The sequence below is a fragment of the Pseudopodoces humilis genome, chromosome 12 (genome assembly GCF_049639895.1).
Source record: "Pseudopodoces humilis isolate 2021_Gansu_Grassland_sample_001 chromosome 12, ASM4963989v1, whole genome shotgun sequence".
Lineage (NCBI taxonomy): Eukaryota > Metazoa > Chordata > Aves > Passeriformes > Paridae > Pseudopodoces > Pseudopodoces humilis.
The window spans coordinates 7,524,217-7,542,894 of record NC_142211.1 but is presented as its reverse complement, the minus strand read 5'-3'; the positions used below and the strand labels follow the sequence as shown (position 1 = coordinate 7,542,894).

The 18,678-nt window shown below is 43.8% G+C and overlaps 1 protein-coding gene and 1 long non-coding RNA gene across 2 annotated transcripts in view; one reads left to right on the top strand and one right to left on the bottom strand.

The window, feature by feature from the left end:
* The window catches only part of LOC148183321 (guanine nucleotide-binding protein G(q) subunit alpha), a 219,685-nt gene that overhangs the window by 27,187 nt on the left and 173,820 nt on the right, over positions 1-18,678 (top strand). The gene's annotated exons all lie outside the window — the stretch shown is intronic.
* On the bottom strand, positions 12,865-14,092 carry LOC148183322 (uncharacterized). Its single transcript, XR_015773599.1, has 2 exons — positions 13,962-14,092; positions 12,865-13,861 (listed from the first exon to the last, which is right to left on the bottom strand). It is a non-coding gene; the product is annotated as an uncharacterized LOC148183322 (long non-coding RNA).

Genomic DNA, 18,678 nt, shown 5'->3' with positions numbered 1-18,678 from the left:
TGAATTCCTTGTTTTGCTGCATGAACAGCTTTTGCTTTCCCTCTTAAATTGTCTTTATGTCAGCTCATGAGTTTTTTCACTTTTATTCTTCCAGTTCTCTCCCCCATTGCACCAAGGGAGAGTGAGTAGCTGTGTGGTGCTTAGTTGCTGTCTGGGGTTTAACCATGACAACCTGTTTTGCTTATTCTGGATTTGGTGAATATATCTTTTTGATCACATTAGGGTTGTGTGTGTGTGTTAGTTTGGGGTTATATTAGCTTCAGGGTTTTAGAGAATTTTAATGCAATGATTGTGAAAATAAGTATGCTAAGTGAGTGTGGAACCAAACAGAAAACAATATCATAATTTTAGGCTTTACGGTTGATGGTATTGTGCAAAATACAAAACATTCCTTTTATAAGCTGTGTTAAGAAGCAACAGTATCTTTTCCTTATGAAGAGAAAAATGCCATGCATACTTTTACCATTAATTAATTTTTTCTCTGAAAATTGAGTTTATAGATACTTGATAGTCTGAATAAAATGTGCTTAACCAGAACTATATCACAGCCAAAATTCAGACATCTATATTTATCACCATCTCCTAATTGTCTCAGTGCATCAGCAGATGAATGCAATGTGTAACAAGAATAAATCTCCTGTATTATGTTACTGATACCAGCACTGTTATAGTTAATAAAGAAAATCAGTAACTGAGAAAAGCATTTTTTTCTGCGCTGTTTAGATTTTTTCTTCATCATAACCAATTATAGAATAATGGAAAGGCTTGTGTTCTTCAAAATGTTCCTTCTGTTTAATTGGAATCTTGCTATTTTGAGTGTTAGTCTGTGCTATATTTCATGCTTTTATAGCATCTTGGTATTCAGCAGCCCAATGCTGTTAGAGGCCAATGTGTTGGACTGAAATATTAATATAATAGACTTTAAAATGAAGAAGAGTGCTGGAAAAGTATTCAGAGCTTTTATTCAAACACTATTTCACAGAATCACAGAATATTGAGTTGGAAGGCACCCACAAGGGTCATCAAGTCCAACTCCTGGCCTTGTGCAGGACACCCCAAGAATCCCACCATGTGCCTGAGAGCGTTGTCCAAATGCTTTTTGAACTCTTGCAGGTTTGGTGTTGTGTCCACTTCCCTGGGGAGCCTGTTCCAGTGCCCAACCACCTTCTGTGTGAAGAATCTTTTCCTAATATCCAACCTAAACATGCCCTGACATAACTTCAGGCCCTTCCCTTGGGTCCTGTCACTGGTCATCACAGACAAGAGATCAGTGTCTGCCCTTCCTCTTCCCCTCACAAGGAAGCTACAGACTGCAATGAGGTCTTCCTGTTACGTTCTGGGGCTGCAGGATCATGTCCAGGGAGGTTACAGTTACCAGTGACTGACATGGGACTCCAACAAGATTGGCTTCTGCTCAGGAAACCATTTATTCAGTACAGGAACTGTTGGAGTCTGAGACACAGAGTGTGTTGCCCTTGTTTCTGATGTTTGACTCTGAGATCCAGAAAAACACTGAATTTCATACAACATGAAATTTATGAGCATGTTTTCATGATGATACATGAAAACAACTGTTAAAGTTGATAGAAAAGCTAAATGTCTGAGTGTGTAAATTAGAGAGTTTTCTTAAGTCACTGGGTGAAAAAGTTAGTTTAGAGTTTAAAATAGTTTAGAAAGCAGAAGGCAAGATGGAGGATTTAGAATGTTGGTTCTTTTCCTTCTTCTTCATGTTCTTCTTCTTGAGCTTTTTGGGTAACAGTAGGTGATTGGATAGAAAATGCTGCAATGCAGTACACAGGTGATGGGTCATTGGGTCATTAAGAAAAATAATATACGTGTCTATTGTTAATTGGATAAGAATAAGTATAAAGATAAAAGAACTGCGTGGTTCGAGGCCATTTTGTGCCTTCAAAGCCCAAAGTGAGCCACAAAGCCATTTTGTATCATCAGAACAAAATGAGCCAGGTTGCAGTGAATTAAACTTGTGCAGAAAGTCTGGAGAGACTGCTATAATTTCTATGTCCCCTGCCTCTCTGTCACCACTATCCGCCCAGCAGCAGCCAGGGAAACAGGAGAGATAGTTTAGCTTAGAAAAGAAGAACTTAAAAACGAGGCCCTTTCCCTTAGCTGAGATGGCAGTTACAGCTTTATTTCTTGGGATCCTATGGAGTCGGGGAGCAAGAGGGAAAGAGGAAGAGGTATCGATAAGCACCCTTTTTTGAAGGCAGGGGAAAAGGGTGGCTTACATTCATACAACCAATAAGGGGAACTGGGGAGAAAGAGATAAGGGAAAGAAACTTACAATTCTACATTTTTGGGGGTACATTCTTTGGGTCATACCATTTTTCCTAACTGCATTACAACAAGAGATCTGCCAAGTTTTGTGATAACATCCTAATAAACACGAGAAACAAGATCCTAAGAGGCTTTGGAGTTTTTGTCCTGACCCAGAGAACTGAAATAAGCGGGACTCCCCGTGAGGGAATATCCCCAAAGAGCTCAGCTCAGAGAAGCTGAGAAATCCAGGAGTGAAGTGCAGAAGAAGCACAGCAGAATCAGAAAGATAAAAAAAGAAACAAGAATTTAAAGAAGTTATAGGAACAAACTCAGCTTAGATGCAAAGACAGAGAGCCCCAAACAGAGGCAGGGTGGTAGCTTTTGTGGGACAGAACCAGGGTGGAGTTTAAGGTCGGGGTCTAATAGGAGCACAGCAAGGGAGAAACTCCAGGGGCTCAAACCCAATTAAAACACCCTGGGCTGCCAGCCCATGAGGGGTCCGGGGTAGAGCAATTCTTCCTGGGCTCACAGGGCCCATCACCTGAGGCAGAGGAATGGAATTCACTCTTCCCGGGCTTTAAAGCCACACCTTTGCATCCCGGGGGCGGGGGGCGGGGAGTGGGGGGGTGGTGATGTGTGCACCTCACATCTTCCCTCAGTTTCCTCCAGGCTGAACAGACCAAATGACCTCAGCCACTCCTCATATGGCTTCCTCTCACAGCCATTCACCATTTTCGTTGCCTTTCTTTGGACATGCTCTAATAGCTTTATATCTTTCTTATACTGTGGTGACCAAAACTGCACACAATATTCAAAGTGAGGCTGCACTAGGGCAGAGTAGAGTGGGATAATCACCTCCATTGACCAGCTGGCAATGCTGTGCCTGATGCACCCCAGGACACAGTTGGCCCTCCTGGCTGCCAGGGCACTGTTGACTAATATCCTACTTGCCATCAACCAGGACTGCCAGGTGCCTTTCCATGGCACTGCTTTCCAGTCTCTTGTTCCCCAGTCTGTCTGTATATCCAGGGTTGCTCCATCCCAGGTGAAGAATCTGGCACTTGCCCTTATTAGACTTCATACACCTGGTGATTGCTGAGTCCTCTAATATGTCAAGGTGTCTCTGCAGGGCCTTCCTGCCTTCAAGGGAGTCAACAGACTCTCCCAATTCTGTATCATCTGTGAACTTGCTTAGTATCCCTTTATGTCCTGTGTCCAAGGCATTTATGACAATGTTGGAGAGAACTGGCCCTAAAATGGTGCCCTGTGGAACCCCACTAGTGATAGATCACCAGTCTGATGTCACCCTATTTATTACATACCCTTTGTGCCCAACCCATGAGCCAGTTGCTCACCCATTGCATGATGTACTTATCCAGCTGTATGCTGGACATTTTGTCCAGAAGGATATGTGAGAGACCATATCAAAAGCTTTACTGAAATCCAAAAAGATGACATCAACTGGCTTCCCTTGATTTGAATGTAGACCTCTTCTTCCCTTCCCACTGAATGCTGAGCTGTGGTATTATCCACTGCCTCAGCCTCTGCATCCCTTTCCATACTTGAACACTCATAAGGAGAAGCCCCAGAATAACCTAACATTCGATTTACTGTGCAGAGTCATGAATGGAAAGCAGCAGTAGCCTGCCCAGCACATGCTGCCTTGGATTAAAATGAGGTAAAAAGTCTCATTGGAACTATGTCCTCTTTGTCTATATAATACATGATGAGCTGTAGGGATCCTTCCATCTTTGATCCCTGACTCTCAGCAACTTGTTATGAGGCCACAAGAAAGTAAATTTTGCCAGAAGTGTTGAATATGCTTGTTAATTTTGGGTAATTCAATCTAAATATCCTGTAATAATGCCTTAATTTATTTTACTTGCTTTACATAGTGCAGCATATGCTAGCTATTGAAATTGATGTATTTATTGACAGCTAGAGAACCTAAATATAGATCTTGGATTAGATCCTAAAGTATTCAAATTCACATTAATATTTTTTACTTTAACACTATAAAACTTTAAACAAATAAATTGGAATATGATAATTGTCTCTTTTATTCCTCTCTTTTCACCTCTGTGTTCACAAAGTTGTTTCTTCCCTTTATAACTTTATTGTACTAAAGTGTTCATCATAGTAGCTTGGGGTTGCTGCAAAACCTGTATGACTGTAGAAGCAAATGTTGGAATCATGTATTTGTGGCTCAGTGTCTTGTGCCGCTATGCAGGAATACAGAAATACATGTTCTGCATCTTACAGGAGTTAGTTCAGCTTTCATAAATGAGTCCTAATTTTGGAAAATGCAGGAATGTGCATAGTTGTAGTGGTTTAGATTTGCTAATTTTGTTTCCCGGGCAGCGCACTAAATAAATGTCATGGTTTTAAAGCAGTAACTAAAAAAATTACTAGAAAACTTATTTATTTCTTGCTGTGAGATATGGATTAGAACAAGAGCAAAACAGGCTTAAAACTTAAAAGGAATAAAGAAAGTTTATTAACAAAACTACAAGAATAAGAAAACCAAAATAAAACTTCCAGAAAACCTCTTTTTTCTCTACTACCTAACCATTCTCTTGTTTACATGACAACATGGAGACAAAAAACTTTGGAACTTTGGTGTTTAAAACAGTCTTAATTCCTGCTAGAGTCTTTTCATCAGTCTTTGTAGAGAAACAGAAGTCTTCTTCTGTTAATTTATGGAGTTTCCACCTCGGCAAAGTGGTGCACCAATAAAGATCTTTATTAAAATACCGAGGTAAAACACCTTATCCCTTAACCGTGTCTGGCTCTCAATTTTTAAGACCAAGAAAAGGCATCACCAGCACCTCAACATCCATCTGGTAGTGAGTAGCTCAGAACTGATCACAGTACTTAAAGTGGGGCCTCACCAGTGCTGAATACTGAGGGACAATCACTTCCCTAGTCCTGCTGGCCACACTATTTTTGATGCAGGCCAGAATGATATTGGCCTTCTTGGCTACTTGAGCACACACTGGCTCATGTTCAGCATGCTGTCAACCAACACTCCCACGTCCTTTTCTGCTAAACAACTTTCCAGCCACTCCTCCCCAAGCCTATAGCGCTGCATGCAGTTGTTGTGACCCAAGTGTGAGATGCAGCACTTGGTCTTGCTGAACCTCATACCGTTGGTCTTGACCACCTACCCAGCCTGTCCAGATCTCTCTGCAGAGCCTTCCTACTGTCCAGATCAACACTCCTGCTCAACTTAGTGTCCTCTGCAAACTTCCTGAGGGTGCACTCAATCCTCTCATCCAGATCATTGATAAAGATATTAAATAGGACTGGCCCTAATACTGAGCCCTGAGGAACATCACTAGTAACCAGTCACCAATTGGATGCAACTCCATTCACCATCATTGTCTGTGCTTGGCCATCCAGACAGTTTTTTATCCAGCAAAGAGTACACTTATCCAAGCTATGGAAAGCCAGTTTCTCCAGAATGATGTGGGAGACAGTTTCAAAGGCTTTACTAAAGTCCAGGTAAACAACATCCATAGCCTTTCCCTCATCCACTAAGTGAGTCACCTGGTCATAGAAGATCAGGTTAGTCAAGCAGGACTTGCCTTTCATAAACCCATGCTGGCTGGGCCTGATCCCCTGCTTGTCCTGCATATGCAAGATGATCTAGACCATGACCTTCCCTGGCACTGACATCAGACTGACAGGCCTGTAGTTCCCTGGATCCTCCTTCCAATTCTTGGGTGTCACATTTGCTAACTTCCAGTCAGTCGGAACCTCCCTATTTAGCCAGGACTGATGGTAAATGATTCCAAGTGGCTTGGTAGACTCAACTCTCAGCTCCCTCACTACCCTTGGGTGGATCCCATCTGGCCCTGTAAACTTCTGGGCATCTAAGTAGCATAGCTAACCATTTCCTCCTGGATTATGGGGGCTTCATTCTGCTTCCTGTCTCTGTCTTCCAGCTCAAGGGGCTGGGTACCCTGAGGACAACTGGTCTTGCTATTAAAGACTGAAGCAAAAAAGACATTAAGTGCCTCAGCTTTTTCCTCCTCCTTTGTCACTATGTTTCCCTTTGCATCCAGTAAAGGACGAAGATCCTTTTTAGCCCTCCTCTTTTTCCTGTGTTGTTTCTTACAGCAGTAGCCTTTGGCCCTTCTAATTTTCTTCCTGCATAATCTCACAACTTCCTTGTCCTCCCAAGTTTGAAATTACTCATGACTTTGTTTGACTAGCATAAATAATTGTTTCTTCTCCAAGCAAGAACTACATTTTCAAGAAAATAATCACTGGGATGTTAATCCTCTCAAGACAGGAGAGAAAAAGTCATGGTCATGATGATGGCTTTTTGTACTGACTTCCATTCAGCTCCCAGACTGCTTGGATCTGATCTCTTGCCATTGATGTCAATTATGCAATCTATGTGAATTATACCATGCAGACCTAGAATCATATAATGGCTTAGGTTGGAAAATACCTTAAAGATCATCTAGTTCCAATCCCCCTGCCATGGACAGGGACACCTCCCACTAGACCAGGTTGCTCAGAGCTCCATCCAGCCTGGCCTTGAACACTTTCAAGAATGGGGTATCCACTTCTCTGAAAAAGCTGTTTCAGTACCTCACCACCCTCACACAGTAAAGAATTTCTTCCTACTATCTAATCTGAACCTACTTTCCTTCAGTCCAAAGCCATTCCCCCTTGTCCTATCACTACATGTCCTTATAGAAAGTCCCAGTCCAGCTTTCTTGTAGGCCCCCTTTAGGCACTGGAAGGCTGCTGTAAAGTTCTCCTTGGAGCCTTCTCTTCTCCAGGCTGAAAAACCCCAACTCTCTCAGCCTGTCTTCAAGATTCACTGTGGTTGATGATTTAGTTATTGGCAGGCCAAGAGCTACATTTCTTCCAGTTTTGGGAAATCCTGTTACAAAACAGAAAATATTTGCTAAGATTTGTTTTCCTATGTAAGAGAGATTCTTTAAATGGGCATCTTAAAATCAATTAGTCCACATAGACCATTGATATGAAACAACCTTGCCTAGTGCATCTGAAGCATATTGCTTTCTTCTGTGGATTAGAATACTTTTTAAAAATAGTCTGCATTTGTGTATGTCTCTCATAAATCTTTTTGGTGGGTTAGAAAGCTGTCACCAAAACTGCAGGAAAAACAAAAACTCTCCAACAACATCTTTTCAGTGTTAGAGAATCAACGCATCACTTTATTCTGGCCAGGATGTTGTTCAGGCCAGGATGTACAACAGAAATAATTTCATCCAGACATTGCCTGGATTGTGCAGAGAAAATCATTCCATCACATAATCTTTACTAGATTTTTCACATACTTGTACAGTCAAAACCCAGAGAAATTAATTGGTTCAATCTTCATTGGTCCCAAGTTACACAGTTCTTAGTATTTGGTTTCCTACTGGTTATTGATCCCTTTGCCTTTGATGCTAATTAGGTTCTCATTCTTATTCTCTTATCTTTCCCCAGACCAGGTATCTCCGACCATTCCAGGGGTTATGTTTGAAGTTGATGGTCATTATCTTTTGTGTCTCTTCTGTTTGTGCCTCCAGTGGTGAAACATTCCTTTGAAAAAAAACTTCAATTCCTTTCCCCCTGGGCAAAGGTGAACAAAACCCCTGAATAAAGTTATATAAACATGTGAAAAATGAGGTTCACTCTCCTGGTAAAATTTAAAAGGTTTAATAAAGACAATAAGAGACACAGAAAATAAAGCAAAGAGTTAAAAAGGCTGGGTGCTTGGCTCTCTGCCAAAAGCACACCTGGTATCTTGGGAACACTCTTTATATACCATGTCTACTGCACAGACTTTATGCATATTCAAACTTTTCCAGGAATTGCTTTGCATAGCCACTCCTTGGGTCCGCCTTTTTAGAGCATGCACATTTTTTGGCTTTGCGGTTTTAATTCCTTTCTTATCATCTTTTGATTTGGGCTTTGGCTCCTTTTTCCACAGGCGGTGAGGGTTGATAGCAGCCTGGGTCCTATCATTTGTTCACTGGAGGTTATCCTGCCCGTTGAGGCAGTTAGAACACACTATATTGACCTATGCCTAAATTCTTGCTAATAGCAGGAGAAAAAGAAAAACACTACAGCAAAAGCCATTCTAACATTATACATATAACATTCATCTTAATACTTGCAAAAAGCCCACATCATAATATGTATTTATAACAAACATTTTAAACTTTGTATCATTTCCAACTGTTAGGAAAATGAATCCACAAACACCAGAGGTTTATGTCCAAAAAGGAGACAGAGGAGTCCTTTTTCTTTATTCGAATAAAGGGAGAGGCCATGGGGCATTCCCCTGGGGTCTCTCAAATTTTTGGAGGGCGCAGCCTCCTTTTTATTTTAATTCCCGGTGGCTTGTCCCTTCTCTCTTTCCCCATAGGCTGAGGTACTTGAGAGGTACAGGCTTCCCGGAATGCCTGATAGCTGGGATACCTTCTCCCCCCCCCCCCCCCCCCGCATAATCCCTTCTTAATTCTTAACTTTTGTGGAATTGATGGTGCTCTTTCAGTGCCTCTGATCTTTTAGTGGAATCCATCCCATTGTTTCTGTTGTCTCTCACTGATAGCTGCATCTTATCAGCAGACTCACAACTTGTTTGTAAAGACAAACCCGTCATTCCTCTCACAACAAAGCTAGTTTGAATAAAATTACATAGACAATATCAAAAGGAATATAAAAAAAATTAACTTCTTTCTAAGTTTGTTCTAACATTGACTGTAACCATTTGTAACGGTTTTAAAAATAACTCAGCGGGAAAAAATGTTAATACTAGTCAAGCCCCTCATCCCTGCCCAGCAATGGAGGGGAAAACAAAGAAAACAGGACTGTGAGAGGTAAAACCAAAGACATTAGTCACAATTTTACTGAGGCAAAATGCGCAAGCAACACGATACAGAGGAAAATGGTTTACCCACAAAACCAGCAAAGGCAAAACGTCACCTGGCCCCCTACTCCTAGGGCAAAACCAAAATGGTTGCTGCCCCCACGCTGTCTGCCACGTGGCACCTGGGAGAACAGGCAGCACACCGGTGATGCTCTTGTGGCTCAAACCTCCTCCCCCCAGCCCAGGAACAATGGAAAAACAGGGACAAAACAAAAACCCGATGAACTAGCTCAAATCAAGAACTATGCTGTCAAGATGCACGGTCCTGGGCAAGCTCCCTCCCCGTAGCAGCAGCAGTGGTGGTCGCGGTGGGGGGTACTGTCGCTATCTGGATCTTCCCTGACTTGCGGCGAGTGTCTTCCTAACTGCGAGTGGCAACGGCAGTGGGGGGTGCTGAGTCTCTCAGTGGAAGCAGCAGCAAACCGGCAAGCAGCATGCGGCTGGGTCCCGAGCAGGCTCTGGCTGCACACGGCTCGACTGGACTGGGGACCATCCCTGCCGCTCCATTTCCCACGGCAACCTTCTGGACAGGAGTTGTCTTTTTAAGGCTTGGGCTGCACAGCTGGAGAAAAGGATGAACAGGGTGATATGCGGATAGAAAAGAACCCTATAACTCCCAGAGTAGTTATAAGAGTAGGTACGAATTTATTCAGTGCTGAGGTGCATGGGGGATATCTCTTCCGAAAAGCATGCACACTTCTGAGCTTTGGCTTTCTCTTTTTATCCTTTACAAACTAGGGTTGCACAATATGCCTAATACATATTCATTTCCTAACTCCGCCTGTCCTCGCTTCATATTAAAATGAGCTCCACGCCCCTTTACGGCTGCGCACTGCTCGTTTTTGGTCAGTTCGGTGGTCGTCGGGGGGGGGGGGGGGGGGGGGGGGGGGGGGGGGGGGGGGGGGGTGGGGGGGGGGGGGGGGGGGGGGGGGGGGGGGGGGGGGGGGGGGGGGGGGGGGGGGTGGGGGGGGGGGGGGGGGGGGGGGGGGGGGGGGGGGGGGGGGGGGGGAGGGGGGGGGGGGGGGGGGGGGGGGGGTGGTGTCTCTGGGATGAGGTCAGCAATTTTCTCCTTGGCTGAACTTTCACCTTGTCTTCTCGCACATGCTCTTTTTAGTCCTTTGACCACTTTTTGGACTTTGATACCTTTCTTTCCGGCTTAGGGGTCCAAAGAATCTCTTTATCCTGTGGTGCCTTTGTCTTTACATCTTGTTTGTGTATTCTAGTTCTTTATCTTATCTTGCAGTCTCGCTCCTTTCTTGCTCTTGTCAGTTCCCCCTCTCTTCTGGTCAGGCATTTCTTTATGCTTAATTCTTAATTGTTGTTATAAATGCAATGGCAAAATAGGGTTAACATAAAAAGCGATTTATTATAAAACAATTTCAATCACAAGCAACGAGAGAAAAACCACAATAAAATAGATCAGCGCAGCGCCGGGTGGATAGGGGTCTGCACCCAGAGGTACAGATTTTCTCAAATCCACGAGGAAGGGACTGCGGTCCGGGGTTTTTATAAGGATTTTTGTATCCTGAGGCAAAACCCGGGATGGGCACAGTCCAACAAAGAGTCTAGATGTGTGGGTGAATAGACTTCCCGGATCCGTAGAGCTCAATGGTCAACAGGGCAGAGTCCTTTCACATGCGAATGGCTGAGTGTCTTCTGATTGCATCTCCCGGGGTGGAGTGGCCAGTTTGGGTGCGGAGCAGATGGATATCTCGACCGGGCTATTCTTATTGTCCGGTTTGATTGCCTGTGTCCTGCTCTTTATTCTGTGCTGATATCGTTACTGCTCGATCGTTACTGCTCGACTCGGGAAGGAATCTCTGGATTGTTTTACATTTTGTATCTTTACAATATTACAAATATAACATATAATTCTTTATTCTCTTTCACGAATTTTTATCCAATGCTATATTTATCACAATTGTTAATTTCTCTGTTTCAAGGGGACCTGCGGTGACAGTGCGGTCTGGACAGCCCCAGCCCCTCCCCAGCTCCAGGCCAGAGAAAGAATGGCAGCCCTTATGCTTCCCTCTACTGCCTTAGAAAAGACAGTCCACTAAAGATGATGTAGAGGAATGTAGAATACACAATTTTGTTACCCCTATTGCTAAACTCTGCTCCTATCCCTGTAACTAGGTCACCACTGTTGTAAGATTCCATAAGGTTGGTGCATCTATGGAGAGAATATGGGAACAGATCCATTTTCTGTCCTGCTTAGTCACTGAAGAAAATCAGTGCTTTAAAAAAATTAGATAATCGGTAGAAAACTGACACTATGAAACTGTCATGGTTTAGGAATGGTACTCCGAAATTTAATTCTCCCAACGACTTTCCAAACCACACTGCCGCTTGGTCGTTCCTCCTACCTCCTCTTCCACGGCCCCCCCCCCCCCCCCCCCCCCCCCCCCCCCCCCCCCCGCGCGGGTGGCCAGAGAGGAGAATTGTAGGCACAAAAGGCAAAAGATCATGGGGTGAGATAAGTACAATTTACTGTAAATGGCAATGAGAAAAAAGAATAACAACAACTATATCAATAACAAAGTTATAGAAAAAGAGAATGGTTCACATGCAAAAATGCCCAGCACAGAGCCAGACCCAACCCGACCAAAGCCACGTTTTTCTGATTGGAAGGAACCCTTTTTCCCTCCCGAAGTGAGACAGTCCCTACCCCCTACCCCTGGCAATGACATAAGGTGTTATCAAATAACATAATGTCTCGGCTGTGCCCTCTCCCGCTGATCTGGGCCAGAACCAGAACAGAACCTTAGACATTAAAAATATATATTTCTTTTTAAACACAATTGGGGGAAAATAATATTGCCGGAATGGCCAGTATAAAACTATAATTATCTTCAAGCTCAGAATTAGTTTTTAACATTGTCAATAATTTTCTGAAGGGAATGATGAAGAAGGAAAACTAGCTATTTTGGTATCATCTAACACCCTCATTTCCTGGTTTCAGAAACATAAAATCGCTGTTAGAAAATACCTCTAATGGTATTCCTGGAAATTTCAGTTTTCTTTTTCTGGGATGATTCTTTTTAATATCTGCAGAAATCAAGGAAGAAACTCGTAAAAGTTAAAAATTGATGTGATTGGATAAAGATAATTTGATGAATATTTCTATAACATCTGTGGCAAATAATGTGCAAATTGTTACATGTATTCTTATATCTTCAGAAGGACATGGAAAATGTTCTTTGCTGATGTCAAGTGTATCAGACTAAAGTCAGATCATCTAGATTTTGTTTGCAGAACATTACAACTTAAATAGTAATTACATTTTAATTACCAATTTGGATTTGGTGGTACTGGCAGAATATGTTTGTTTGTTTGTTTGTTTTACTGCTTTGATAGCACTTGTTGGTGTTCCAAAAGAAAAAATTCTCAGATGGTACCATTTTTTTAAGAGGCGGTAGCTTTACTATTTTGTTTCAAGTAATGTCTATTTTTGGGTACAGCAAAAAGTATCAGTGAAGACTAAGAAGTACTAGATAAATTTTATACAGCAGAAACTGCATGAGTGATGAGTCCTCAGATTTTTCATGCAAGTAATTTGAGTGCTAACATCAAAAGTAATGTTCCAAGATTGACATTATATTAGTGGAAGGAAACCAAACCCAGTATTTAGCAGTTGTAGCACCACACATTGTCGCACTATATTAGGAATGGAGAGAAGTACAACATTGTCCAAGAGAGCAAGATTTATTATCTTTGATCTTCATTTATAGACAGGTTTGAGAAAGTCCGAGAGGTAAAACTCTCATTGGTCATTAAACTTACACATCACTATCATTGGTTAATTGGAACACCACCCCTTGACTGTTTCTTGTAGAGAATATTTTACATATTAGTAAACGCCTGTCTGCACAAACCAGCCTTTGGAATAAGTCGTGATATTAAAGGCTAAAGTCCTTGAAACTTTTCTGCAGAAGAGAAAGTAAAGCAAAACAATATCCTTGTGTACAGGAGAAAAATTGTAAACCTATGTGCATTAGCCAATAGTAACTTGCTTAGCCCGCGGACCCTGTAGAACCCTATAAAAGATGTGCTAAAGATAGAAATAAATGGCGTTCACGTTTACTTCTGTGAAGAGTTGTGAATAGCTGGCGGTCTCTCAATATTTGGCGCCCGATCAGGGACCCTGGGGGCAGGGGGGCTTCGGTGGGTCCACGCACGATGGGATGAGGCCTTGGACCGAGGTTGGTGAAGCAGATCTGAGCGCAGATAGACGCTACCTCAGATAGGTACCCGATTGGCGACCTGAGCGCGGTGGGACGCAAAAAAAGGAGTCAGGTCGCTGGGGGAGTCCGAAGGCTGAGGAGTAAGTGAAGGGTGGCGCCTCTCCCTCCGCCGTGGCCGCACGAAAAGTGGAAATGGAGTTCGCAGCAGCTAAAAAACTGCTTCTTAGCATTATCGTTAAATGAGGTGAAGCAGTCAAGGAAAAGGACCTGGAAAAGCTCGTATGGGCTAAAAAACATGGGCGCTTAGCGGTGCTCCCACTGCTTTTTACAGTGGAAGAATGGATGGATATAGGGAATCTGATGTGGGAAACGGCAATCACGGGAAAGAGTAAAGAAGCAGTCGCACTCGGTTCGATATGGAGAATTGTGTTGAATACCTTAAGGGATATGAAGGCGGAGTCCAGGGTCGTAGCTGCCACTTTAGAAGCCATGGCGCGACCTGAAACAGACATGCCACCGCAGTCACCTCCTGCCACATCAATTAGCCGTCTGGGTGCCTTTCTCGGGGTTGGGCACGTTTGGCCAGCGAAGGGACTCACAGGAAGGCAGTGTAGTACTGTGTCGGAACTTTTAAAATCTCAGGGGTGCTCTGATGCGGCTGTATCCGTGTCAGCGGGGCTCTCTCAGGGGTGTTCCGGTGCAGCTGCGGCCACGCCTGCGGAGCCTAAGCCGGAAGTTACCTTGCCGAATGCAGCTGTAGAAATGACGGCTTCACCGGAAGGAGCAGGTGCCAGCTCCAGCCAGGCGAAGCCTGATACATCAGTGGAAATAAGAACCACAGAGTGCAAACCAAAGATTTCCCCTTTGCTGCCATCTACTGTTCACTGGGGAAGACCGCAAGACGTTCCACTCCCTCCAGACCATGACATCTCTATGCATTTCGATGACGGACGGCCTCCAGAGGGAGTGGAGCCAGTTAATGGCGATGATACATCAAAGAAAGAGCTACTGGAATGGCAACAACAAATAGAGCAGCTCGTGCAACAGCTGCAATCTCAGATTGAACAGACCCTACGTGCAAACGGAGCACAGCATTGGCAAGAGAAAACAGCTCTGCAGCAAACACCGAGGCAGCGGGCAGAGTCAGTTCAACAACTGCAGGATATGCTGCATCCTGAACCATCTGCTCCACCTTTGGAGACACTGCTAACAACACAATCTTGTTCCAGCTCTAATTTTACTACCCTGGAGGAAGAGAACAGAAAACAGAGCACAGCAAAGGTGGACTGGCATCATTCGAGATGGAATCCTTGAAGGAGAATGGCATGCAGCAGGGGCAGTCGCTTGTCCCATTTTATATGATCAGCAAAATCCATGCTATGAACAACACAACTGGAAAATCTTGCAGCAAGCTAAAAAGACAGTTACCGAATATGGCATTAAATCTGAAGCTGCAAACACTGCATTGGATTGGCTGTTCACCTCTGATGTTAATAGTCCCATTGACAGCCAAAATCTCGTACGTCTGCTTTTAACTCCATCACAGCTTATGGTGTGGGAGAAGGAATAGAAAAGGTTAGCAGTTTTGGAAGCCAATCGACCTCGAGATCAAAATGATGTACTGTATGGACTTAATCCTGACATGCTCACCGGTTCAGGAGTTTACAATCATATGACTGTACAGTTAAACTATCCCCTTGCAATGCATCATTTGTCTGCACAGCTTGCTCATCAAACCTTCAATGCTGTGCCTGATTCAAAACCTCATCCTTCCTTCACAACAGTACGGCAAGGCCTCACGGAACCGTATCCTCATTTCATTGACCGTCTGTCGGCAGCCCTGAAAGCTCAGAATGGCATGACTGAGGAGGCAAAACAGAGCATGTTTAAGCTATTAGCTTTTGAGAATGCTAATTCAAAAATAAAGCGCATCCTTGCCACGCTCCCAAAACAAGCAGATGTGGGAGACATGCTAGATATTGCTCTGAGAGTTAATCAGACACAAGGACAACTTGTAGCCAATGAAGTTGCAGAAGCCATGAAACCAACTACAAGTCTACTCGCTGCTCTAGTCAGTAAACTAAAAACCAAATGTAAATCTGCTGCTGCTACTTTGAGCATTTGATACCGATGTGGTAACAAAGGACACTTTCGAAAATTCTGTCGAGTTCCTGTGTGGTGTGACCAATGCCAAATGGACAATCATGCCACTGCTGCCTGCCAGTTCACAAAAAACATGAACAAGAGCGCGAGGAGCCGCCGTGCGGGGACACAAGTTGCTGGCCCAACTCTATTCAGCAGCTCAACCCATGAGCAACCAGAGGAAGCCTGGGAATCGATTTGGCAGCATCAGGAGTTGTCACTCTCATTTGACAGCACCGTCCATAAGATCCCAACTGGAGTTACAGGACCCATCTATTCTGTCACCAGTGCACTTGGTGCTTTGTTAACTGGAAGATCATCTGCTGGAATTGCAGGACTTATTGTTCTCCCAGGAGTTATTGATGCTGATTATACCGGCGAAATCCAAATTTGTGTCTACACCTTAGCCCCTCCACTTACGATTAGAAAAGGGACAAGAATTGCTCAGTTGGTGTTGTTTCATAAGGTGGCAACAGAGAAAGACATTTTTCCAAGTGCTCCTCGACGTGGAGCCAGAGGATTTGGATCTACAGGAGACTCAGTGGTGAACCTTGTTCAACAAATGAACCATCGGCCGGTAGTTGAAATCACCCTGTGCCAGAGAACGAAACAGCAAAGAGTTAAAATGATGTTAGATACAGGAGCTGATGCTACCATCATCAGCCGAGTTTGGTGGCCAAAAGAATGGCCTCTCCACAGAGCCTTAAGCTCAGTACAAGGTGTAGGAGGATACTCCACACCGCTGAGAAGTGTACATCCAATTCAGTTTCGATTTCCTGAAGGACAGACTACCACCGTATGTCCATACATCATGCCTTTGCCTGGGAGCCTTGGAGGGGTCGTTGGTCGAGATGTTCTCAGCCAGCTCGGGGCAACACTAACTCTTCCTACTCAATCGCTTTTTCTGTAGTCGCCACTGCTGACAGGCCTCCGATCCCAAGGATTCAGTGGAAATCTAATGAGCCTGTGTGGGTTGAGCAGTGGCCTCTCTCTCAGGAGCAGCTGGCAATTGCGCATGAACTTGTTAAAGAACAGCTACAAGCGAAGCACATCCAACCATCGCTCAGCCCATGGAATAATCCGATCTTTGTCATGCCAAAGAAATCTGGGAAATGGTGATTGCTGCATGATCTGCGTAAAGTAAATGACCAGATGTGGGCAATGGGAGCATTACAACCAGGGATGCCCTCTCCCACAGTGCTGACACAGGAATGGCATCTTTTAGTTATAGATGTGAAAGACTGTTTCTTCACAATACCCCTGCAAAAAGAAGACACAGTGCGATTTGCCTTCACCTTACCATCAATCAACAAAGAAAGTCCATCTCAGAGATTTGAGTGGGTGGTCCTCCCACAGGGGATGAAAAATTCTCCAACAATGTGCCAACTGTTTGTACACTGGGCACTGGCACCTGTGCGTGCAAAACTCTCCCAGACAACTATTTATCACTATGTGGATGATATCTTATTCTGTCAACGTGATCCATTCCAAGATGAAGATCTTGTATTTATCACCGCTCAATTCGCAGCAAAAGGCTTGGTGGTTGCCCCAGAGAAAATTCAAAAGCAAGCTCCATGGAAGTATCTAGGGTGGATTCTGACATCTTCATCAGTCCGCTCACAAAAATTAGAATTGACCACTGAGATCAACACCCTTAATGACGCACAGAGACTTATTGGAGATCTGCAATGGGTACGATCCATTGCTGGTATCAGAAATGATGAGATAGTACCTTTAATGGACCTTTTAAAAGGCACAGATCCACAAACTCTGATTACCCTTTCTGTAAAACAGAAGGAATGTCTCCAATACCTAGGGAAGAAACTGCTTTCAACACTAGCAGACAGAAGATTGCCAGATGTGCCTTTGGGGCTTCTGATTTGTAACCACCCTATTGCCCCATGTGCTATCATATTCCAATGGCCTGCTTGGCAAAAAGAGAAAGGGGGAGAAGACCCACCTGAGAGCTGTCAAGATGCCAAGCAGCCTGTCAAGAAGGTACAGTCAGTGCAATTAGCAAAGAAATGTGCAGAGCCTTTGGCAATCCTTGCATGGATTTTTAAGCCGCATAAGCCACCAATGAGTATTTGGCAGATGACAGAAGCAGTTGCTTATTTCATCAAAAAAGCTAGAACGCGAATTGTGGAAATTAGTGGTGCTGAGCCAGAGCATATCAGTCTACCTATAAAGATAGAAAACTTTGAGTGGATGCTGAGACACTCAGAACCAATTCAATTAATGCTGCTCAATTATCCAGGAACTGTACACAACAGGCAACCTAAAGATCCACATCTATAAATCAACTTAAAGCAGCAGTGGTTGCAACAGCCCAAAATAGTGCAGCAGCCAGTGGAAGGCCTTACAGTATAACCTGATGCAGGAAGTTGACATAAAAAAGCAGCCTGTACCTGGCGAGAAGGCTCGAGTTGGAAAAGCAAAACCATAGATGGAGATGCACATGACTCACTGCAGACATTAGAACTTACACCCGTCTCATGGGCACTGTCTCATTGGCGAGACAGAAAGCTGAACACTGAATCAGACTCATGTGGTAGGAGTGGTACAAGGTATTGAAGATGCTCTTATCAAGCCACCAGATAATAAGCAATTGTGTCAACTATTCTTGCAAATCAAAAGAACTATTGAAGACAGGAGAGAATCTTGTTGCATCATTCACATTTGCAGTCATCAAACAGAATTAGGTCTCCGAGAAGGCAATGTAAAAGCTGACACTCTTGTCAGTCCTGTTGTTGCAGCACCAAGAGACTCTTTCACAGCTGCAAGAAAGAGTCATGCTCTCTTTCATCAAGCCTCAAAAGCCTTACAGAGACAATTTAATATCAGCTCACTAGATGCACAAGGCATTGTAAAATCCTGTCCACAACTTAGTCAGTATGGAACCACTCTAGGCTTAGGTGTTAACCCTAGAGGCCTTCAAGCCTGTGAGATCTAGCAGATGGATGTAACACATGTGCCTGAATTTGGTTGCCTCAAATATGTACATGTCACAGCATATACCTTTTCAAAAATTATTTGGGCCACTGCACAAATAGGAGAGAGAAGCATACATGTAATTTGACATTTAGTAGCTTGCTTTGCTGTAATGGGAGTTCCAAAAGAACTGAAAACAGACAATGGGCCTGCATATGTAGGAACACGAGTTTCTCGGTTCTT